At 46.6% G+C, this 24440-nt stretch overlaps 2 protein-coding genes and 1 long non-coding RNA gene across 5 annotated transcripts in view; 2 read left to right on the forward strand and 1 right to left on the reverse strand.

The window, feature by feature from the left end:
* Positions 1–24440, forward strand: part of LOC140417841 (uncharacterized) — a 71482-nt gene that overhangs the window by 23041 nt on the left and 24001 nt on the right. The window lies entirely within an intron of this gene.
* Positions 478–23257, reverse strand: LOC140421644 (uncharacterized). 3 transcript variants are annotated; one of them, XR_011946966.1, is made up of 3 exons: positions 22978–23240; positions 12906–13251; positions 478–2109 (listed from the first exon to the last, which is right to left on the reverse strand). It is a non-coding gene; the product is annotated as an uncharacterized lncRNA (long non-coding RNA). The 3 variants fall into 3 exon arrangements; XR_011946964.1 differs by lacking the exon at positions 478–2109 and having other exon boundaries at positions 10278–13251; positions 22978–23257; XR_011946965.1 differs by lacking the exons at positions 478–2109; positions 22978–23240 and adding an exon at positions 13739–13847 and having other exon boundaries at positions 10278–13251.
* The window catches only part of LOC140421622 (uncharacterized), an 81605-nt gene continuing 61122 nt past the window's right edge, over positions 3958–24440 (forward strand). Inside the window, exon 1 of the mRNA XM_072506399.1 lies at positions 3958–4572. The gene's annotated coding sequence lies outside the window, so the exon portion shown is untranslated. The remainder of the gene's footprint in view (positions 4573–24440) is intronic.

Genomic DNA, 24440 nt, shown 5'->3' on the forward strand with positions numbered 1-24440 from the left:
TCAAGTAAACAGGTTACAAGGAGAAAGAATATAATGGAAATGTTTGCACTGAGCAAGAGAAAAGCTTTAAAGTTACAAAAGGAAGCACCTTACTGAGCCTCGAGGTGGGGAATGTAAACAGAGGGAAGCATCGCGAGATCTGAATAACTTTAATAAACATTTTTCAACAGTAATGTCACTTACACACATTAAAACTCAGGACCTACAATAGAAACAGGTTCTCAGAGGTCACACTGAGGATAAGATTAGACATGAAGAGATAAATGATCTGAAAGGACAGACAATGGGCCGAATGGCCTGCTTTAGCACAGTCGGGATTCGATGAATGTAAGTTCCCAACACTGAGGCAGAGGGTCAGGAGATGGACTGAATACAAAGGTATTATTAGGTTGTTCAGAAAGAGATGAGATACTCAGGTACAAACCATAAAAAAAGCAATAACAATATCACACAGACTCACTAAAGAGGATGACATCATTTGTCAGGTGAATTAATGGGTTAATATGTTCTGTTTTGATAAACAAATAACCAAAATTTATTGAGATGATATTAAGTTAACACAACATTACTAAAGTCAAAAAGGCAAATACACAAAATTTTGGTGTTCCTGACCAGGTCTACCTTCGAGCAGATTGATGAGATTAGAATAACGTGCTCACAGATCTTTCTGATGAAACCTCCCGCCAGTATCCGCAGATTGGATGATTAATGAATCAATCTCATGTCATATCACTTCCCAGCCTTTCCCCAGTGTGACCAAGTTGGTGATTCATCAGGTCAGTTGAAGCATTTCCACACATGGAGAAAGTGAATGACTGTCCAACAGGAGACTGTGTGATTGAGTGAATTGCGACACACACACAGAGCAGGTATTCAGCCTTTCCTCAGTATGAACTCACTGGTGTCTCAGAAGGTTGCATGTCCGATAGACTCTCTACTCACACTCAGAGTATCAGACAGCCACTCCCCGGTGTGAGTGCGCTGGTGTGTCAGCAGGTTGGATGACTGAGTAAATCTCTTCCCACACTGAGAGCAGGTGAATGGCCTCTCCCAGTGTGAACTTGCTGGTGTGTGAGCAGGTAGGATGACTGAGTGAATCGCTTCCCACACTGAGAGCAGGTGAATGGCCTCTCCCAGTGTGAACTTGCTGGTGTGTGAGCAGGTAGGATGACTGAGTAAATCTCTTCCCACACTGAGAGCAGGTGAATGGCCTCTCCCAGTATGAACGCGCTGGTGTGTGAGCAAGTAGGATGACTGAGTGAATCGCTTCCCACACACAGGGAAACTGAACGGCGATTCCCCAGTGTGAAGTCGCTGGTGTGTCAGCAGGTAGGATGAGGTAGTGAATCCTTCCCTACACTCAGAGCAGGTGAATGGCCTCTCCCCAATGTGAAGTCGCTGATGTACAGTGAGGTCAGATGATCGCCTGAACCCAGTCCCACAGTCAGAGCACCTGAATGGTCTCTCGTCAGTGTGAACACGTTGATGGGACATCAGTTCCTCAGAATCTTTACAGCACTTCCCACAGTCGGGACCTTTAAAAGGTCTGTCCTCACTGTGAACTTGCTGATATCTCAGCAGGTTGGATGACTGAGCGAATCCCTTCAAACACTTGGAGCAGGTAAAACACTCTAGGTATTTAAAAGGTCTCTCGTGAGTGAGAACACACTGGTGTCTCAGCGGGTTGGCTGAGTGAGCTCATCCCTTCCCACATTCAGAGCAGCTGAATGGTCTCTTCTCGGTGTGGACTCATTGGTGTCAATAGGTGGGATGAGGTAGTGAATGTCTTCCCACACTCGGAGCAAGTGAACAATCTCTTCCCTGTGTGAGTGCCACTATGAATTTCCACTTCAATGGGTAATTGTATCCCTTCCCACAGTCCGCCCGTTTCCACGTTCTCTCTCTGCTGTAAAAGCGTTTCTCTCGTGAGGACAGATGATCGGCTGAAATCTCATCCACACACAGAACTTGTGCACAGTTTCTCTCCACTGTGAATGGTATATTTTCCTTCCATGTTCAAAATCCAACAGTATTTGGACGATGATGAATTGGGCGACTCTGTAAGATTCTGATGTGATGTTGAGTTTCACTTTCCCAATGTCCAAACTCCTGTGAAATTGACAGAAAACAGAAAAGAGAGTGTGAGAATGAAATTAAGCTGATTGAATCTGGTCATTTGTGGGGCTGGCACTGGGGAAAAAATGACCATGAAAACTGCTGGATTGTCATAAAAAACAACTGGTTCAGTAATGAACATCAGAGAAGGAATCCTGTCAACTCGTCGGGGCCAACACATGATTCAGGAGAGAGAGAGAGGTGGGAGAGGTAGGCAATGAAGCAAAGGGTTTTTATACATCTGCAATTTGACCAGATGTTTGACAAATCTCTCAAACCTTCAGACTCCATCACCATAAAGGACCAAGGCAGCATGTGTATGAGAACGCTATCAGCTACAAATTCCTCTCCCAGTCACACACCGTACTGACATCCTGTACTGGATGAGCAAACATTTACTGCATTTAAATATTGCAAAAAAATGATCCCATTGTCTTTGCTTCTCTGCTACAAACTCCATTTCCTCAGCACCGACTCCACCTCTCTCCCGGACACTGTCTGAGACTGAACCATGGTTCATGCACATCCCAAAATATTTTGTCACTAGTAGAGCTGTCAATCACATATCTACATCATCACCAAGACCGCCTACTTCCACTTCAGTAACATCGCCCAACTCCTCCCTAGTCTCTGCTCCTGAAACCTTCACCCATTCCAGTGTTGCCTGTAGACTTAGCTGTTCTAATGCGCTTCCGGCTGGTCTCCCACATTAAACATCCCTATGAAACTGAGATCTTTATTGCTTAATCACACTATGTTTCATTCATGCTCACAGACCTACAAAGGCTCCCAGTTAAGAAGCAGATACATTAAAAAATACTCCATGCTCTTGTTCTCCCCTCACCCCCTTCCACTCTCTGTAATCTCTTCCATGCTCTTCCCTCTCTCTCTGCAATCTCCTCCATGGTCTTTTTTCTCACTGTAATCTCCTCCATACTCTCATCTCTCCCAGTCTCTGCAAACTCCTCCAGCCTCACAACCCCCAAGGTCTCTGCACTCCTCTCATTCTGGCTTCTTGACCATTCCTGATTTTAATCACTCCATGTTCGGTATCCATGCCTCGAGCTAAGACCACAAACACTGGAATTTCCTCCCCAAACCTCTTGACTATTCGATCTTCCTATCTTCCTTTAAGATACTCATTTAATCCTACCTCTGACATTTGCCCAGCCCTCTTATCTCCTTGCATGACTCTGTCAAATATTGCTTTTAACCCACCTACAGAGCACTTCAGCATGGTCCATTACATGAAAGGCGCTATATAAATACACAGTGTTATTGATTTGGACATGTATCACTGTTCATTCATCATCACTGGGTGAATAACCTGTAACTCCAGCATTGTGAGAGCACCTTCACCACACAGACTGTAGCGGTTCAAGAAGGTCAAATATCATCTTCTCCACAGGTAACTGGGGATGGGGAATATTTGCTGCTGGTCTTGTTGGTGAAAGGACAGGGGAGTGGGAGGAGCTGATTTGCTCTGGCAGAGAGAGCCAGCGCAAACAGGACGGGCTGAATGGCCTCAGTCTGTATTGTAACCATTCAGTGATTCACTGATAAAGAAGCGACGCTGGAGACCAGGGAACAACCTCTGGAACCAATGGCCAACCTGATACAAAGCAACTCTTCATTGATCTGAGAGCTGCGGCCCCGCTCGGTATAAACGGGGGGGGGGGGGGGGGGATCCGCTCAGTTCATTCCTGGGGTTTCCGGAAACTCTCCGTCCACCCACCAGACCCTCCGCCCTGCCATCTCCCACCCCCCTCTTTACCCATTGTGGACCCGTCTACCCATCAGCTGCACTGCGCATGCTTCACTCACAGTCCAGCCCCGCCCCTCATTCACTCCCATTGCTTGGAGGACGAGCTGCTCCATACTGGTCCTCCAGACCGGCCCCCTCAATTCCTGTTGGTCTGGAGCCACCGCCAATCACTCCCCGGGCATTGTGACCGTTGGGGGCTGTGACCGGCGCATGCGCAGTTCAGGTTGACGGGACGGTGCGAGGAGCGGGAAAGAAACAATCGAGCGACTTTTAGGAATGGAGCCGGTGGGTGGCCGGGGAGCGATAGAAGCTGCGGAGTGAGCCGGGAAGCTTCATAAATACCCCGTGGAGGCTTCAACTCCTGAGGAAAATGTTAACAGTCCCGTCTTAAACAGCACCGAACAGAGTGAGAGCTGAGCGGTGACAGGCCCGGGTTACCGGCCGCCATCTTTACAGAGGACAAGATGCCGCAGGGCGCATGCGCTGCCAGCCTGGACCGGATGCCAACTCTCCCGGATTGACTGACGAGTCTCCAGGATTTTATTTTAATCACTTGTGAGAGTCACTGGCTGGGCCAACATTTATTGCCCATCCCTAATTTCCCTTAAACCGAGTGGCTTGCTTGGCCATCTCGGAGGGCATTAAAGAGTCAACCACATGGCTGTGGTTTGGAATCGTGTCGGCCAGACCAGGTAAGGATGGCAGATTTTCTTTTCTGTTCATTCACGGCACGTGGGTGTCGCTGGCTGGGCCAGCATTCACTGCCCAGCACTAATTGCCCTTGAACTGAGTGTATCTCAGAGAGCATTTTAAGAGTCAACAAGCTGACTGGATCTGGAGTCACATGTCGGCCAGACCAGGTAAGGATAGAAGATTTCCTTCCCTGAAGGATATCAGTGAACAAGGTGGCTCTTTGCAACAACCAACAATGGTTTCATTGTCACCACTAGACTTTAAATGAATTCAAAATTTTACTTTCTGACGTGAGATTCATGCCTGGGTGTCTGGGAAATCATTCGGACAGTAAAGAAGATTTTGTTTGTAATTTTCTTTGAACATTTCTCTTCAGCGGATATAAAAGTATTGAAAATGGGATAAAGGTTGTTTGGCTGACAGTCAAACACTGTCCTGTGAGGTAATGAGTCCTTTTGCTTCCCAATTGGCCGAGGAAGGCAGTGTGTCACAAGGATGGATGTGTTGACCATTTAATGGCTGGAGGATGGGGGCAGGTCATGTGATCAAACCTCCAGGAATACATTTAATCAAAGTTGACGAGGAGAAAATGTTGTGAATATCTATCCTAAACTGACGGGAAACATAAACCAAACGTCACATCGCGATCTGATAGAGTCACTTGATTCATTAGAAACTGAATATCAGCAGCATCTGGGCGTGGAAGGTAAAAGGTGTGTCTGTTCTGTCTGTGAGGGAAGATTTCAGGTCTCAGTGTGACTGGAAAAGCCCCGAGATTCACAAACCCTGGTTAGGCCAAACCTGGAGAACTGTGTTCAGTTCTGGGCAACAAACCTGAGGAAGGATAGAATGTCCTCGGAGGGAGTGTAGCTCAGATTTACCCGAGTGATACCTGAACCCCCTGGGGTTAAATTGCAAAACTAGATTACACAAAAGAGTCAGAGACATGATGGCACAAAGAAGGGCATTCGGCCCATTGAGTCCATGCTAGCTCTCTGGAGCAATCCAGTCAGTGCCATTCTCCTGCTCTCTCCCTGTATCCTCGCAGGTTTATTTCCCTCAGATGTCTATCCAATTTCCTTTTGAAATCAAATCATTCATTGTGTCTATTTTCAAACTCCCTCATAGGCAGCGAGTTTCAGGTTATTGCCGATTGCAGTGTAAAAACATACATCTCAATGCTCCTGTTCTTTTTACATACAAACTAGGAACAGGCCACTCGGCCCCTCGAGCCTGATTAGCATCGAATAAGATTGCGGCTGATCTCATTCTAACGTCAACTCCACATTTCTGCCTACCCCTGATAACCTTTCACCTCCTTGCTCATCAAGAATCTATCCAGCTTTGCCTTAAAAATATTCTAGGACTCTGCTTCCGCTGCCTTTTAAGAAGTCTTACAGCACCAGGTTAAAGTCCAACAGGTTTGTTTGAAAGTTGTTGGACTTTAACCTGGTGTTGTAAGACTTCCGACTGTGCTCACCCCAGTCCAACACCAGCATCTCCACATCATGACTGCCTTTTAAGGACGTGAGTTCCAAAGTCTTACAACCCTCAAGAGAATAAAAAATCCTCATCTCCATCTGAAATGGGTAACCCCTGATTTTGCAACATAGAACATTACAGCGCAGTACAGGCCCTTCGGCCCTCGATGTTGCGCCTCCATGTGCAACCACTCTAAAGCCCATCTACACTATTCCCTTATTGTCCATATGTCTATCCAATGACCATTTGAATGTCCTTAGTGTTGGCGAGTCAACAGTGACGCCCTTGTTCTCAATTCTCTCACAAGAGGAAACATCCTCTCCACATCCACCCTGTCAAGATCCTTCAGGATCTTATAATCTTATATCGTTCAATCCAGGTTTTACCCAAAACTTTAAATGTGTCCCTAGTGCTTGTATGATCAGTGAATGGAAACAGAGTTTCTTTGTCCACCTGATTGAAATCTGACAATCTTGTGTCCCTGAATTAAATCTCCCCTCAACCTCCTTTGCTGGAACCATTCTGGTAAATCTCCTCTGCACCTTCTCCAAGAATCTTCACATCCTTTAAAAACATTTTTTTTTTTTTTTTTTTTTTTTTTTAAAGAGTAACCAATTCATTTTTTTCCAATTAAGGGGCAATTTTACGTGGCCAATCCACCTAGCCTGGGTTGTGGGTGCGAAACCCACGCAAACACGGAGAATGTGCAAACTCCACACAGACAGTGACCCAGAGCTGGGATCGAACCTGGGACCTCGGCGCCGTGACGCAGCAGGGCTAACGTTCTGCACCAACTTGCTGCCCATTTCACATCCTTCCTGAAGCGTGGTGACCCGAGCTTCATAGAATTCCTACAGTGCAGAGTCATAGACTTTACAGTACAGAAGGAGGCATTTCAGCCCATTAGGTCTGCACTGGCCCTTTCAAAGAGCACCCTCCTTCAACTTAAGCCCACACCTCCACCTTGTCCCCGGAACCCAGTGACCCCAACTAACCTTCGGCCTCTTAAGGGGCAATTTAGCATGGCCAATCCACCTAACCTGCACATCTTGGGACTGTGGGAGGAAACCGGAGGAAACCTGCGTAGACACGGGGAGAAATTGCAAACTGCAGATATAGTCACCCGAGACTCGACTTGAACCCGGGACCCTGGAGCTGTGAGGCAGAAGTGCTAACCACTTTGCCACCAGAAGCATAGTTTCAGTATCAATATTTCAATTTATGAAGCTCAAGGTCGAATTTGCTTTGCCAATTACTGTCTTAATATGTCTTGTCGATATACAAAATTCCTCTTCACCTCTTTCTCTCTCCTCCCAAAGGGACCAGTTATGTTTTTACAACAATCCAGCAGTTTTCATGGTCACTTTTTCCCAGTGCCGACAAGAATCATTCAGCAATTTCACGACCTATCTTTGTGTTTTTGTGGGTTCTCTCTCACTCCCTATTTTCTGCTTTTAAATCAGTTTCACAGGGTATTCGAAGGGGAGGCTTCAAAATCCGGAAACTCAAACCAAGCATCACATCAGGATCTGACAGAGTCCTCAATTTATCATATCCTGAATATCAGCGGATTTTGAACATGGAAGGAAAAAGCATCGTTGACAGTGGGGAGAAACCTTACTTGATTTGTGTGTGTGGACGAGGAGTCACTCGATCATCAGGCCTCACAAGCCACAAATGCAGTCACACTGAGGAGAAACCGCGAAAATGTGCGGACTATCGGAAAGGATTCCCTTCCCCATCCAAGCTGGAAATTCATCAATGTAGTCACACTGGGGAGAGACCGTTCACCTCCTCCGAGTGTGGGAAGGAATTCACTCGTTCATCCCACCTGTTGAGTCACCAGCGAGTTCACACTGATGAGAGACTGTTTCAATGTCCAGACTGCGGGAAGTGCTATAAAACTTCTGGGAATCTGACACGCCATCAACGTGTTCACACTGACGAGAGGCCGTATCGGTGCTCTCACTGTGGGACTGGGTTCACACAATCATCTCAGCTCATTGTACATCAGCGAACCCACACTGGGGAGAGGCCATTCACCTGCTCCGAGTGTGGGAAGGGATTCACCACCTCATCCCTCCTGCTGAGACACCAACGAGGCCACAAGTAACCACAGTGATTGGGTTTTGCTGTTACTCACATTCAGGACTGAACCATGTTCATTTGGGTCTCTTTCTGCTGATAAAAAATCCAGCCCATTTACAGGAGCTAAAAATTCTGGCTAAAAGTCAAATAAATTAGATGTGTGTTAAATACGCAGTGTGTTGAAACTTTCTAATATCTCCAACTCAAGTTAGTTCCTTTTGAAGTATTCTCGCTCTCCCCTGTCTCTTCCATCCTCACCTCCAACACGAAGTGTGAGGAGCTTGTGGAGCTTCTTTGTGACTGAGATTGAGTAAATCCGATCAGCTGCCTCTGCTGCTTCCCTCCCTTCCACGAGCCCACCGGACCAAACTGTCTCTAAATTTCATCCTTTCCCGAGCCCTGAACCCACATCTTTCTCTAGTTTCTCTCCCATCTCCCCTCATGCCCTCTCAGAGCTCATCTTGTCCATGAGACCCAGCTCCTCCTCCATCGACCCAATTCCCACTAAGCTACTGATCAGCCAACTACCCTGTGTCCATGGATATTGTCAACATTTCTCTCTCTTCAGGTACTGTCCCTTTGTCCTTCAAATCTGCCATCATTACACCCTCCTCAATAAACAAAACCCTTGACCCTGCCACCCTTATAAATTACTGTCCCATCTTCAACCTTCCTGTCCTCTCCAAACACTTTGAACATGTTGTCACCTCCCAAATCCTTGTCCATCTTTCCCAGAACTCCCATGTTTGAATCATTTCAATCAAGTCCCTGCCCTGTCACAGTGAAATACAAGAGACAAACATTGGTTAGCACTGTGAAGCAACATTGCTGACGTCAGGTAAATACCACCAGACAGACCGATCGGATGAGACTGAGAGAGAAAATCCTACAGAATCATAGAATTCACAGTGCAGAAGGAGGCCATTCGGCATTCGAGCCTGCACCGGCCATTGAAAAGAGCACCCTACTTAAGCCCATAACTCCACCCTATCCCCGTAACCCAGTAACTCCACCTAAACATTTTTGGTAGCAGTGGTTAGCACAGTTGCTTCACAGCTCCAGGGTCCCAGGTTTGATACCCAGCTTGGGTCACCATGTGTGTCGGGTCTGCACGTTCTCCCTGTGTCTGCGTGGGTTTCCTCTGGATGCTCCGGTTTCCTCCCACAAGTCCCGAAAGATGTGCTTGTTATGTGAATTGGACATTCTGAATTCTCCCTCAGTGTACCCGAACAGGCACCGGAATGTGGTGACTCGGGGCTTTTCACAGTAACTTCATTGCTGTGTTAATGTAAGCCTACTGGTGACAATGAAGATTATTATATTATAAAGGGGCAATTTAGCGTGGTCAATTCACCTAACCTGCACATCTTTGGATGGTGGAAGAAAGCTGGAGCACCCGGAGGAAACCCACACAGACACGGGGAGAATGTGCAAACTCCACAGTCACCCAAGGCTGGAATAGCTGAAATATCAACACACTGCTCCTGGTAGTTGATGGTACAGTGGTTCAATAAATATAATTAGTGGATTAAAAAGGTATATCACAGAGTAAAAACAGAAAATGTGAGATTAATTCAACAGCATCATAGAATCCCTGCAGTGCAGAAGGAGGCCATTCTGCCCATCAAGTTTGCACACACGAACCCTACAAAAGAACACCCCACCCAGGCGCACTTCCTCTGACATTTCCCCGTAACCCCAATTCACCTTTGATAATTAAGGGGCAATTTAGCGTCGGCAATCCACCAAATCTGCACATTTTTGGATGGTGGGAGAAAACTGGAGCACCTGGAGGGAACCCACACAGACACGTGGAGAATGTGCAAACTCAAATAGTGCAGTGATATCAGAGTGTGGGTGGAGCTGGGCTGTCTGTCTTCGCTGCAGCTATTTGATAAACACACAGTTCTTAAAGGTACTCTCACATGGCAATTCTGAATTCTCCCTCTGTGTACCTGAACAGGCTCCGGAATGTGCTGACTGGGGGCTTTTCACTGTAACTTCATTGCAGTGTTAATCCAAGATTACTTGTGACAATAACGATTAGGATTATAAAAATATTTGGCAAATTTCCATCCCGCCCGAGATGATTTGCACGGGAATATGACCCCGACAAATGGGATGAAGCCAAATCTTTAAAAGTCAAAGTCTTTATTTCAAATTGTTGCCATGCTGTCGGGGAAAGGGTTAACTTCTCTGCTTGTTTACAAAACGGAAGAGGTTCACAAAGCTTCCCACAGTTTGTGAGCTCCGAATAATAACTTCAAGGCTGAAGTTTGTCTTCAGATTGAAACGTTTTGGTGCCTTTTCCAATTGTACCAGTAAATTGTGATTCACACTGAAAGATTCACTTTCACTCAGTAATTAGAACGTTTCACTTTCTCAGCACAAACGCTTTAGGTCAAATCCCAATTGTTCTCTTCCCTTGTAGCTGGTGTGTGGAGAAGATCATGTTCACTGTAGATCTGTCAGCACAGAAACCACACTGTGCTTCTGGATACACTCAGTCTGCAAGTAGATGAATCTTTTAAACATGACCCAAGTGAAGGTCTTCCCCATGACTCTAAGGAGTGAGATGTCCCTGTAGTTGATGCTGTCTCCTCTGTCACTGCTGTTTTTATTGCATCACACATGTTCTGTGGACCAGTCTCACAGCCCAAAAGGGGAGGGCAGGAAGGCGTGACAGTTGATGGGACTTTCTGCGTGTGAGCAGTTCAGCTGGAATTCCATCCTTGCCGGGCACCTTTCTGCTTGCTCAGCAATCAATGGCCTTTTCCAGCTCAAATGACGAGAGTTCCTTGTCCAACTCAATCATGACAGGAAGCTGCAGGAGAGTCAAACAGAGACTGGGAGATGCCCTTCTCACAGGGGTACAGCTCACTGTTGTGTTCAACCCAGCTCCTCCTCACTCCCTCACCATGACTGACACTGAGCATGCTCAGAGCACACACCCACACTGCACCTGTGGACTGGCCTCGTACACTCACTGATCGGGAACTTTCTGCAGCGTGGGGGATTCTGGGTAACACAGCCGCCATCGAGCAATTAGCAAAACAGAAGATCCTCAGTTAGGCAAGATGCTGGGCATGAAGCACAATGAGAGGTTTGGATACTTTATTTAATACAGAAGCACATTATTCTGATATCACTTAGACATGGGCAGCAAGCAGGCTGATCTACAGTATGTACAGTATTTACAACACCTGGGACATGGTAAATCATCTCATCAAACCAGTGATAGGTTTGTTTACTGTTCATAATTGTGACTGGGTCACACTCACCATTCATGCAAAATGCAACTCCCCAGGTTCACTGACCCACTCCCTCCAGACCTGTTTTCACTCCAAAAGGTCTTGACATCTGCTTTAGTCTTTATCCAGCCATGATCAGCTCACACTGCCCAACAACCAGCCTCTCCTGCACTGGGGCACAGGGTTTCCATCACCAAAAATCTGTCCTGGTCCATGCACATCGACACTACCACCAAGAAAGCACAACAGCGCCTATACTTCTTCAGGAAACTAAGGAAATTTGACATGTCCACACTGACTCTTACCAACTTTTACAGATGCACCACAGAAAGCATCCTATCTGGCTGCATCACAGCCTGGTATGGCAACTGCTCGGCCCAAGACCACAAGAAACTTCAGAGTCGTGAACACCGTCCAGTCCATCACACAAACCTGTCTCCCATCCATTCACTCCATCTGCACCTCCCGCGCCTTTGGAAAGCGGGCAGCATAATCAAAGACCCCTCCCACCAAGCTTACTCACTCTTCCAACTTCTTCCATCAGACAGGAGATACAAAAGTCTGAGAACACGCACGAACAGATTCAAAACAGCTTCTTCCCCGCGATTACCAGACTCCTAACCAACCCTCTTATGGACTGACCTGATTAATACTACACTCCTGTATGCTGCACTCAATGCCTTTGTCTACATATTTACATTGTGGACCTTGTGTTGCCCTATTATGTATTTTCTTTTAGTTTACTTTCTTTTCATGTACAAAATGATGTTTGAGCTGCTCGCAGAATAATACTTTTCACTGTACCTCGGTGCACGTGACAATAAACAAATCCAATCCAAATCGAAGGAGCAATCTGCCTCTCTTGCATTGGTGCACTGCATTTCCCTCATAACACAGTGGCATAGAAAGGTGACAGCACAAAACAAAGGCACACAACAACTTGTCTCTGTGCCAACTTTCTGCAACAGTCCCAATCCCCTGTCATTGGCCCTGAACTCTGCAGATATTTTTCTCCTCAAAGGATACGAACAGATGAGCAAGGAGCTGGAGTTGGCTATTCAGCCCAGTCTGCTCCACCATTTAATAAGGTCATAGTTGATCTGATAGTAACAGATAGTTGTCCAATTCTCTTTTCAAGGCATCAATTGAATCTGCCTCCACCACATTTTCGAGCAGTGCATTCATGATCCCACATGCAGCACAGAATGTTTTTCTTCACATCATAAGACGTAGGAACAGAATTAGGCCACTCGGCCCATTGAATCTGCTCCGCCATTCAATCATGGCTGATATGTTTCTCATCTCCATTCTCCTGCCTTCTCCCCATACCCCCTGATCCCCTAATTAATCAAGAACCTATCTATCTCTATCTTAAAGACACTCAGTGATTTGGCCTCCACGGCATTCTGTGACAAAGACTTCCACAGATTCACCACCCTCTGGCTGAAGAAATTCCTCCTCATCACTTGAGGAAGGAACTGTGCCCCGAAAGCTAGTGAGTTGAAACAAACCTGTTGGACTTTAACTTGGTGTTGTAAGACTTCTTACTCTGTTTAAAGGATCGCCCCTTTAGTCTGAGATTGTGTCCACGGCTTCTAGTTTTTCCAACAAGTGGAAACATCTTGTCCATGTCCACTCTTCCCGGGCCTCGCAACATCCTGTAAGTTTTAATAAGAAACCCCCCATATTTTTCTAAACTCCAACGAGTACAGACCCAGAGTCCTTAACCGTTCCTCATACGACAAGCTCTTCATTCCAGGGATCATTCTTGTAAACCTCCTCTGGACGCTTTCCAAGGTCAACACATCCTTTGTTAGATACGGGGCCCCAAACTGCTCATAATACTCCAAATGGGGTCTGAAATGAAATGAAGATGAAAATGGCTTATTGTCACAAGTAGGCTTCAAATTAAGTTACTGTCAAAAGCCCCTAGTCCCGGCCCTGGATCACTGTCCATGTGGAGTTTGCACATTCTCCACATGTCTGCATGGGTTTCACCCCCACAACCCAAAGATGTGCAGGTTAGGTGGATTGGCCAGGCTAAATTGCCCCTTAATTGGGAAAAAAAAATAAGAATAATTGGTTACTCTGAATTTTTTTTATTTTTAAAAAGGATTATTTGTAGGTTCCCCACCAATCAGTTTTTCCCATTATCCTGAAGTGACCTTATTTTTATCGGGAGTTAACTGAAGTCTGTTCCTAACCTCTCATTATCTAAATTTCCATTCACCACTTTTCTGTCCACCTGACCCAGTCCGTGGTTTTCTCCCTCACGGTCAAAACACATGAGCAATTTTTGTATAATCCTGGTGCATACATTCGAGTCTAAAAGATTGATATATACCAGAAACTGTGGAGCCCCACTGGAACAGACATCCAGGCATCATTCAGTCCCGGATGGGACTAACAGCAGCAACAACAGCTGAATCCAAACCCTTCTGTTGCCTGTGAACTTGCTGTTGTCTGTACAGTTTGTTTGACTGAGTGAATCTCCTCCCACGCACGGAGCAGTTGAACAACCTCTCCCCAGTACCGCTCCCACAAGTGGGTGACACGACAGCACAGTGGTTAGCACTGTTGCTTCACAGCTCCAGGCTCCCAGGTTTGATTCCCGGCTCCCAGGTTTGATTCCCGGCTTGGGTCACTGTCTGTGCGGAGTCTGCGCGTTGTCCCTGTGTCTGTGTGGGTTTCCTCCGGGTGCTCCGGTTTCCCCCCCACAGTCCAAAGATGTGCAGGTTAGATGGATTGGCCGTGCTAAATTGCCCTGAGTGTCCAAAAATTGAGGTGGGGTTATGGGTTAGGTTGGAGGTATGGGCTTAAGTAAGGTGCTCTTTCCAAGGGCCGGTGCACTCGATGGGCCAAATGCCCTCCTTCTGCTCTGTAAATTCTATGATTCTGTTTCAGTGTGAACTCGCTGGTGTTTCAGCAGATGCCGTTTACTTTTAAATCTCTTTTCACAATCAGAACATTTAAAAGGTTTCTGGTCAGTGTGAACAAGTTGGTGTGAAGTCAGGTGGGATGACTGAGTGAATTTCTTGTCACACACGGTGCAAGAGTACGGTCTCTGTCCAGTGTGAACTCGCTGGTGTCTCAGAAGCTGGGATGAACAAATGAATCCCTTCCCACACACGGAGCAAGTGAATGGCCTCTCCCCAGTGTGAGTGCGTTGATGTAACAGCAAACAGCTTTTACTTTTAAAGCTCTTCTCACAGTCAGCACATTTAAAAGGTCTCTGATCAGTATGAACAAGTTGGTGTCTCAGGAGGAGTGTTGACTGAGTGAATCCCGTCCCACACACGGAGCAGGTGAATGGCCTCTCCCCAGTGTGAGTGCGTTGATGTATCAGTAAATTCTTTCTGCTTTTATAGCTCTTCACACAGTCAGCACATTTAAACGGTCTCTGGTCAGAGTGAACCTGATGGTGAGTCCGGAGGTTTGACAAATCATTAAATCCCTTCCCACATTCCAGACAGGTGAATGGCCTCTCCCCAGTGTGAGTGCGGTGATGTAACAGTAAATCCATTCTGCTTTTAAAGCTCTTTACACAGTCAGCACATTTAAAAGGTCTCTGATCAGTGTGAACAAGTTGATGTTTCAGGAGGTCGGATGACCGAATGAATCCCTTCCCACACACGGAGCAGGTGAACGGCCTCTCTCCAGTGTGAGTACGGTGATGTATCAGTAAATCCTTTCTGCTTTTGAAGCTCTTCTCACAGTCAGAACATTTAAACGGTCTCTCATTATTATGAACAAGTTGATGTTTCAGGAGGTCGGATGACCGAATGAATCCCTTCCCACACACGGAGCAGGTGAACGGCCTCTCTCCAGTGTGAGTACATTGATGTATCAGTAAATCCTTTCTGCTTTTAAAGCTCTTCTCACAGTCAGGACATTTAAACGGTCTCTCATCATCATGAACAAGTTGGTGTGTCAGGAGGTGGGAATCCCTTCCTACACATGGAGCAGGTGAACGGCCTCTCCCCAGTGTGAATACGTTGATGTATCAGTAAATCCTTTCTGCTTTTAAAGCTCTTCTCACAGTCAGCACATTTAAACGGTCTCTGGTCAGTATGAACATGCTGGTGTGTGATGAGATTGGATAACGTAGTGGATCCCTTCCCACACACGGAGCAGGTGAATGGCCTTTGTCCAGTGTGAATACGTCGATGAGTTTCCAATTCAGACGGGTAATTGAATCCCATCCCACAGTCCCCACATTTCCACGGTTTCTCCATGGTTATTGACAGGTTATCCGGTGTAGATGGGATGCAGATTTGAGGTCACTATCAGATCAGCCGTGAAGTTATTAAATGGTGGAACAGGCTCACGGGGCTGAATGTCCAATTGCTGCTTCTTGATTCCTTTGGTCCGAATGTCCTTATGTCTCTCCAACTTGGATCATCAGTTGAAGCCTGAGTACGGTGTCTCCCTGATGTAAATGCAGCAATTTAATTTCATGCTGTGTGATTGGTTAAAGCTCTGTTCCAGCTAACTGTGGAAAATTACTTTGATGTCTGTGTCTTGGTGCTTTTCCAATCACAGTGATTTTTGACATTTTTTCCGAAAGACAAAACAGACAAACATTTCTCCTTCCACGTTGAAAGGCCGGTCCTGATGAATCAAGTGACTCTGTCAGATCTCGACATGATGTTTGCATCTGCAAATATTCTGTAAAAGGAGATTACATTGAAATACTGTGAATACATAAGACACAAACAGGCCATTCTGTCACTGATTCTGCTGCTGTCCATATTCGGCACACATCTCCGACTGTCACGCCTATCAAATCTCAGCCTTTCAGCTGATTTTCGATTCCATTTTCTCTCATGGGCTTGTCCCGTTTCCTTTTGAAAACATCTCAGCACTTTCCTCAACTCCTTTCCATGGTAATGAGTTGCACATTCTGAACCTGTGATAAATAAATTTGTCCGTACTGCCCCCTTGGATTAATTCGTAACTATCTTGTATTTATGACTTGTTGTTTATTGATGGTCACTCTCTCACATCTCCCCTCTCCAAACTACTGATAATTTAAAAGATTTATTGCAGGTCACTGCTTAATTTGTTGTTGTCGATAGAAAAAAGGCCCCACTCCATTTAAACTTTCCTGAGAGCTGTAATCTCTCATGTTACAAAAGTCATCACTCAAAAGTCAATGCAGGATAGAATTCGTGAAGAGACAAACTTTTCTGTTGGGTTCAGTTTGTTCTGTGCAAATTCTCCAATTCTAACCCCCTGTGAAAGAAGTTTACAAAAGCCATCACTGTCAGTCCAGAATAGAAATTCTGAACAGGCAATTCTAGTTTCTCTGGAACATGTTTTCCTCTCTGTCAATCCTAATCCCACACACTCTCCCTCCTCCCTGGACTGAAATCCAAACCCATCTCACCATCTGCACCATTTCTTTCCTCCACTCCCAGTTTTCTCCCTCCCTCTCCTCTGCCTGGGTTCAGTTCTCCAGCTCCTGTCTGCAGACTGACAATAAAATCAATGGGTCTTATTGAGGGGGTTGGGGCCTCCAGCGGGCGTTTGTGAATCCTCCCCGCCCACCCTTCCTTGCCAGAGATCAGAGTCCTCATTGATTTGAGTGCAAAGTGTAAGCTCTTATTTATTATCCCCCCTCCCCCATCCTCTGATGTGAACCATCCTCCAGTGTCTGAAGCAGGATGGTGCCCGTTAACCTGGGCCTGTTCCCGGGAGGGAGGGAGAAGCCCCGCAGCTGCAAACCAGGGAGCTGACAACGATTGGGAAGGGTTTGCTCTAGCTCACAATGCCCGGGGACTGATTGACGGCAGGTTCGGACCAATAGGAAGAGGCGACGGGCCTGGAAGACCAAATATGAGCGGCTGGTCCTCCAGCCAATCAGAGTGAATGGGAGGTGGAGCAAAGCCGGGGCTATCGCTCCCTCCGCATGCGCCCGGCCCCACACTTCGTCCACTCAGGCCTGTCTCGGGGAAAAGACGAGCAGCTTTCGCCGGTTCAACTGCTGTATCCTAGCTTCGTATTCGGGGCTTCGGGCTACACGGAGTGTTTATGAAGCCTCCAGACCCATCCACCGGCTCCATCCCTCCCTCGTGCCTCACCCGACCGAATTTGACCGGCTGAGGATTTCCACCCTACCGCCTGAATCCTGAGTTGTCATCGGTACTGCGCAATCTGAAACATCACACCATTCAGAGCAGGGAGAGACCCTACTCATGCTTCTGTGGAGACAAGGGCACCACGATAGCACAGCGGGAAGCATTGTCGATTCACAGCACCAGGGACCTGGGTTCGATTCCCTGCTAGGGTTATTGTCTGTGCGGAGTCTGCACGCTCTCCCAGTGTCTGTGTGGCTTTCCTCCGCCTGTTCCTGTTTCCTCCCACAAGTCCCCAAAAACGTGCTTGTTTGGTGATTTGGACATTCTGAATTCTCCCTCCGAGTACCCGAAAAAAGGCGCCAGAGTGTGGCGACTAAGGGATTTTCTCAGTCACCATTGCAGTATTAATGTAAGCCTATTTGTGACACTAATAAAGTTTATTATTCAACTGATCATCAAACGTACCGTGGAAATAGGAGCTGGTTTAGCACAGGGCTAAATAGCTGGCTTTTAAAGCAGACCATGGCAGGCCAGCAGCCCGGGTTCAATTCCCGTACCAGCCTCCTGAATAGGCGCCGGAATGTGGCGACTAGGGGTTTTTCACAGTAACTTCATTTGAAGCCTACTTGTGACAATAAGCGATTTTCATTTCATTTTTCATGTGGGGACTGTGGGAAAGGATTCATGTCCCCATGTGAGCTGGGGACTCAACACCGCAGTCACACCAGCGACAGACCATTCACCTGTTCTGAGTGTGGGAAGGGATTCACTCAGTTATCCGAGTGAGGATTTACCAGGATGTGGCAGCCGAGCTGGTGAGGAAGCGAGCGGCCTTTAATAAGGTTCAGGCTGCTCGGTGTAAGAAAGTAGTTTGATTCGGGATGGTTTACCCGGCAAAGCTGCGGGTGACAAATGAGTCCAAAGAATTCCATTTCGAGACACTGGAGGAGGCGAATGCCTTTATTGTAAAGCATGGACTGGGTCAGTTATCTGTATTGGACAAGATATACGTTCCCTGTGGGGTGGGGTGGGTGTTGTGATATCCTGTCTATAGTTTTTGACATTTTCTGATAGAATCTGTTTTTCTGTGTGGAGATGAAGAGATTTTCTTTACAAAACACAACGTAGATCGATGGGGAGGGGTGGCCGGGGGGGGGGGGCGGGGGGGGGGGGGCGTTGGAAATTGAGTCTAGTCAGGGACTGCATTCTGAAGTATATTTTATTCTCGAAGTGGGCAATATTGTTGTTTTTATTTTCTTGGTTTTAGATTTGTGTGTCTAGGTGGGGCGTTGGTGAAAAATGGGGGAGGGGGGGGTCAGTTTGCTGGTGATGACTATAAAACTGTTTTTGTTATACTCTGAAGATGTGTGCGCGGCGGTCATCTTGGGTGGACCCTTGGCCTGTACTTTTTGAAGATTTTCTGGATAGTCCCACGCGGTGGAAATGGCTGATTCCGTGATTGGGGTTGGTGCAGAGACGCTTGATTCAGCTGGTCACCTGGAACGTAAGGGGATTGGGTGGACCAGTGAAGGTCAAGGGGTTTCATTCACCTAAAGAATCAAAATGCTGGTGTGGTGTTCTTGCAGGAGACTCATTTGCGGGTTAGAGATCAGACCAGACTGTGGAGGGGTGAGCCAAGTGTTTCACTCGGGCTTTGATGAAGGGCTCGAGCTGCTGCAATTCTAATCAATAAAGATTCCTCTTTCGGTCACAATGGGATCATTGCGGACACTAATGAGAGTTACGTGGTGGTCAGTGGGTCATTGGGTGCTAGTGAATGGCTAAGCCCCAAACTGGGCCGATCGAGCATTTGTAAAAAAAAAGGTTGGGATCCATCCCAGACCTGGATACACATCAATCAATGCTTGGCGGAGACTTCACTTGTGTACTGGATGTGGAAATGGACTGGTCCAAGTCCATTCAACCGCTATAAATACACAATAACGGAGTGGAATCTGGACGGACCATCTGGCATGACCCAGGCACTGGAAACGATAACAGCAAACCCTGAAAAAAGATAAATCAATCTGTTCCCATCAGTAGATTGTAAAAGAATTATGGACACAGATTTAAGATTGTGAGCAAGATCTACAGGGAGGATTGAGGAAGAAATTTTACACAGTGAGTGATAATGATATGGAACTCAATCCTTACACACAAAGGTCGATGATCTCCATGTCCTGATAACACGAATGGTGCTGTCAGAATTTGATGTGAGGATTGGTTGTGAGTTTCCTGTCTGCGAAACCCTAGCTAAGTCCCTGTGAAAGAAGATTACAAAGGCATCACTGTCAGTCCAGAAATAAAATTCAGGAAAGATAAATATTTCTCCCGGTTTGTATTTGCTGAGTGTAAATCCTCCCCTACTAATCCCCTGTAAAAGGAGTTTCCAAATTTAATCACTATCAGTCCAGGATAGAAATGCACAACATTCTCTCCTCCTGCTCCCTGGTCCAGGACGATCGCTCATGCCCCCCCCCCCCCCCCGCTGCACACTGTCCCTCTTGTCCTCAGCAGTCCCCTGATTTGAGGGTGATGTTGACTCAGGGTTGTGAGTTTCTACCCTGGGTCTTCATGTGACTGAACAGAGTCGCAGAGCTTTCGACACATGGGACAGAATGTCCAATGAGACATTGAAATCTGGAGACCAGGATTGGCTTCCTTTTCTTTCCATTTCTGCCGCCGCTTTGCATCATCAATAAGACATTGAGACTCAAAGACTAATCCAGTTTGATGGACAAGTTGTCTCCATTCTGAACAATGGGGAACAAGCTCCTCCCACTCATTGAAACATCGCCCCTGACAAAGACACAAACGCGCATGCGCCCTGATGCTCATCCAATAAAGATGGCGGCCATTAACCCGAGCCGAACATGAGGAGCTGCAGCTCCGCTCGGTACAAACTGGGTCCCGGAAACTCTTTTCCTTTTGAAAAAAAAACTTTTTATTGGCATTTCTCATATTTATCAACAATCGTGAACTCTCTTCCGAAGTTTGCGGCTTACAACAGCTTTACACGATGTTTCCGCCCACCCCCACGATCTCTCGCTCCCTCCATATTGTTAATCGCCTCGCACCAATTTCAGATCTGAAGACACAGCCCTTCTGCATCTCCATTACCCACACAGCGCATGCTTCAATCACATTGAGACCCACCCCTCATTCACTCCGATTGGTTGGAGGACTAGCCTCTCTCAGTCGGAACTTCCAATCCTGCCCCTTCACCTCCTATTGGTCCAGAGCTGCCGTCAATCACCCGGGCATTGTGACGGTTACAGATGGTGAGAGCGGCCACAGGCTCAGACTGTGCGCTGATTGTCCAATAATAACAGTGAGAGTCTCAGTGGGACAATCAGACAATAATAGTGGAGATGGGGCCCAGAGGAGAAACAGCAAAGGATTCACTCACTTTGAGAGTAACAAACACAGTGTCTGTTTCAATAATAAGAGTCAGGCTGCAGTGTGTGTGTGAACACATCATTGGGTCCAATGTAGCATCATAGAATCCCCTCAGTGCAGAAGGAGGCCATTCGGCCCATGGAGTCTGTGGCAACCCTCTGAAAGAGCACCCTACCTTGGCGAATTCCCCACCCTATCCCCGTAACACCTCCCAGGGACAATTTAGCACAGCCAATCCACCTCATCTGCACATTCTTGGACTGTGGGAGGAAATCAGAGCATCCGGAAAAGAAATCTACGCAGACGCAGGAAAACTCCACAGAGACAGTGACCCAAGGTCGGAATTAATCATAGAATCTACAGTGCAGAAGGAGACCATTCGGCCCATCGAGTCTGCACCTGTGTTACCTGATCTGGCCAACTCACTGAAATGTTGTTAATTCTGAATTGCCCAGCAAGCCACTCAGTTTAAGGACAATTAGGAATGGGCAACCCAGCTGGTTTGCCCGTGACACTCACATCCCATAAAGAATAGAGAAAATCAAAGGGCTGTTTCCAGCGCCGGTTTCCAAGGAATCAGTACTGGGCCCTTCACTCCTGGTTTACATCATTGATTTGAAAGTAAATGTAGGAACATGAGGAAGAAGTTTACCTGTGACACAAAAATTATTAAACACTAGTGATAGTGAGGAAGAAAGCTGGGGGGATTACAAGGCAAAGGATTACATGATAAATGGCACGGCAGGACTAGTTAGGCCAGGGCTAGATTCCTGTGCACAGGAAGATTGCACCAGAGAGAGCACAGAGGAGACTTAAGAACATTGACCAGAAATTGACAATGTTTGCTCAGAGGAAAGTTTGGATAAACTGGGGCTGTTTTCTTTGGAACAGAAAAGACTGAGGGGAGACCAAAATGAAATTGTGAAAAGCAGGCTGGCTAGCTCAGTCGGCAGAGCACAGGAGTCTTAATCCCAGGGCCGTGGATTCCAGACCCACGTTGGGCGCTTCAGCTTCTTTAATCTGAGAACATTGAGCTGAACTGTTTTATGGGTGGCACGGTACCACAGTGGTTAGCACTGTTGCTTCACAGCTCCAGGGTCCCGGGGTTCAATTCCCACTTGGGACACTGTCTGCGCAGAGTCTACAGGTTCTCCCAGTGTCTGTATGGGTTTCCTCCCACAAGTCCCGAAAGACATGCTTATTAGGTGAATTGGACATTCTGAATTCTCCCTCTGTGCACCTGAATAGGTGCCAGAGTGTGGTTACGGGGATTTTCACAGTAACTTCATTGCAGTGTTAATGTAAGCCTACTTGTGACAATAGTAAAGATTATTCTAAATGTATAAAATTCTGGAGTTTCATGGTGGCACAGTGGCTGTGTGCCTGCGTACTGGGGACCGGAGTTCGATCCTGGCCCTGGGTCACAGTCTGTAAGGAGTTTGCACATTCTCCCGTTTTCTGTGGGGGTTTCCCCCACAGCCCAAATATGTGCAGGTTAGGTGACTTGGCAAAATTAAATTGCCCCTTAATTGGAAAAAAATATAAATTTATATATTTTTTAATTCTGAGGGATCTAAATAGATTGGATGGGAAGGTCCTATTCCCTTTGATTGATGGATACATATAAAAGGGGGCAGAGATTTAGAGAAGGACTAGGAGGTTGAGAGGGTGGTGAGGATCTGTGACATGCTGCCTGAAATGATGGCAGAAACCATCAAAACATTTAAAAGTATTCAGATAGACATTTGAATTGATGTAACTTAAGAAGCTACAGACCACAATCTGGAAATTGAGTTTAGGCTGAATACCTACTTTGTAGCCACGGTGAGCTGAATGAAATGCACCAGGAACAACAAACTTAACAAAATCCCGGATAGTAACTCTCACTACGATCAAGGTCAGCAGTTTGCCCCAGTTTACCTGCCAAGTATGCTGATGCGATAATTTTCAAATGTACCTGCGTACATAAGAGTACAACAGCAAATTATTTAACTTCCCCAATGTGATCGGTGTAATTAGTCTCAAATTTAACCCGGAATGGTCATTTAAATTTGCCCAGTCACTCTGATATCTGAAATCTTTGCCTTCAGACAAACCATTTTACCTCCCAATGATATTCAGGTCCAGATGATTCGAGTTACTCAGTCAGAGGATGATGTGATGTTTGGTTTGAGGTTCCCGTTAGTAAATCCTCTTCTTTCTAAAGGAGTTTCCAAAGGAATTTCACTCAGTCCAGGAGAGAAATTCACAAGATTCTCTCTTCCGGCTTCCGGGTCAACGACAGCCGCGCAGGTGTTTTGCTGCATATCGCCCCCGAAACAGATGACAGCCATTAACAGGGGCCGATCAGAGAGAAAATCACCGATGCGGCCGCCCCATTCGGTACAAACACCGAACTGTATCAAAAGTGCCGGAACCAATTTATCACCCTCTGGAACGTAATGAAATAATGGCGGAAACGACTACCCGGAATGCCCGGCGCGGATGAAAACGCCCTATCTCCATCACAGGAGCCATAACGCGCAGGCGTCAGAATGTCCCGCCCCCGGAAGTCGCCTCTCTGTGCGGAGCATGCGCGGTGCTGCTCCTGGCTGAGCGCAGCCGCAGTGTGTGAGTGCGGCTCCCAGAGGCTGAATGAGAGCCGCCGCGAGCGGGGACAATGGTGAGAACCCAAACCCCCCAATAAGACCCATTGGTTTTATTGTCAGTCTGCAGACAGGAGCTGGAGAACTGAACCCAGGCAGAGGAGAGGGAGGGAGAAAACTGGCAGTGGAGGAATAAGATGGTGAGAAGGGTTTGGATTGCAGCCCAGGGAGGAGGGAGAGTGTGTGGGACTGGGATTTACAGCTTTGGGGGAACAAGAGAGGGAAAAATGTTCCAGAGAAACGAGAATTCGCTGTTCAAAATTTCTACCCTGGATTGACAGTGATGGCTTTTGTAAACTCCTTTTACAGGATATTGGAAGTGGAGGATTGGCCGACAGAAAATTCAAACCAAACATCACATCGAAATCTGACAGTCACTCAATTCATTAAGAGCTCAATATCTTCAGTCTTTGAATTTGGAAGGAGAAGTGTTTGTTCTGTTTCAGCAGTGTGACTGCAAAAGCACCAAGACCCACCCCCAATGAGAGTGTCATAGTCAATATTTTCCCGCTTCTGTGGTAGAAAAATTCAACACACTCGTTAAGACAGAATAACAAGCTTTATTTTCGAAAACAACTGCATGCAGTAATGGCTGAAACTTGAAGTCAGAGGGCAGTCAACAAAACTGCTCAGTCTGTCACAAGTTCCGCGCTTTCGCAGAGAATTAAGTCAATATTTATACATTATCTTTATCAAGATTATGTGACAACAGTATGGTCCGGAGTTTGATCAGAAATACAAACGGAAGCAAAGACCAGACCATGTTTGGTCATATCACTCATACCATTATTTAGTCCTCGGAGGGAACATTGAAAGGTCAGAATAGACTTGTTTCTTCCTGAACTTATCTTTGTTTTAAATTCCTACGGCCCTGGGTTATGACGAGTTAGTTTTATCAGGTGTTGCTGAGGTCCGGTGTTTT

The sequence above is a fragment of the Scyliorhinus torazame genome, chromosome 5 (assembly GCF_047496885.1).
Source record: "Scyliorhinus torazame isolate Kashiwa2021f chromosome 5, sScyTor2.1, whole genome shotgun sequence".
Lineage (NCBI taxonomy): Eukaryota > Metazoa > Chordata > Chondrichthyes > Carcharhiniformes > Scyliorhinidae > Scyliorhinus > Scyliorhinus torazame.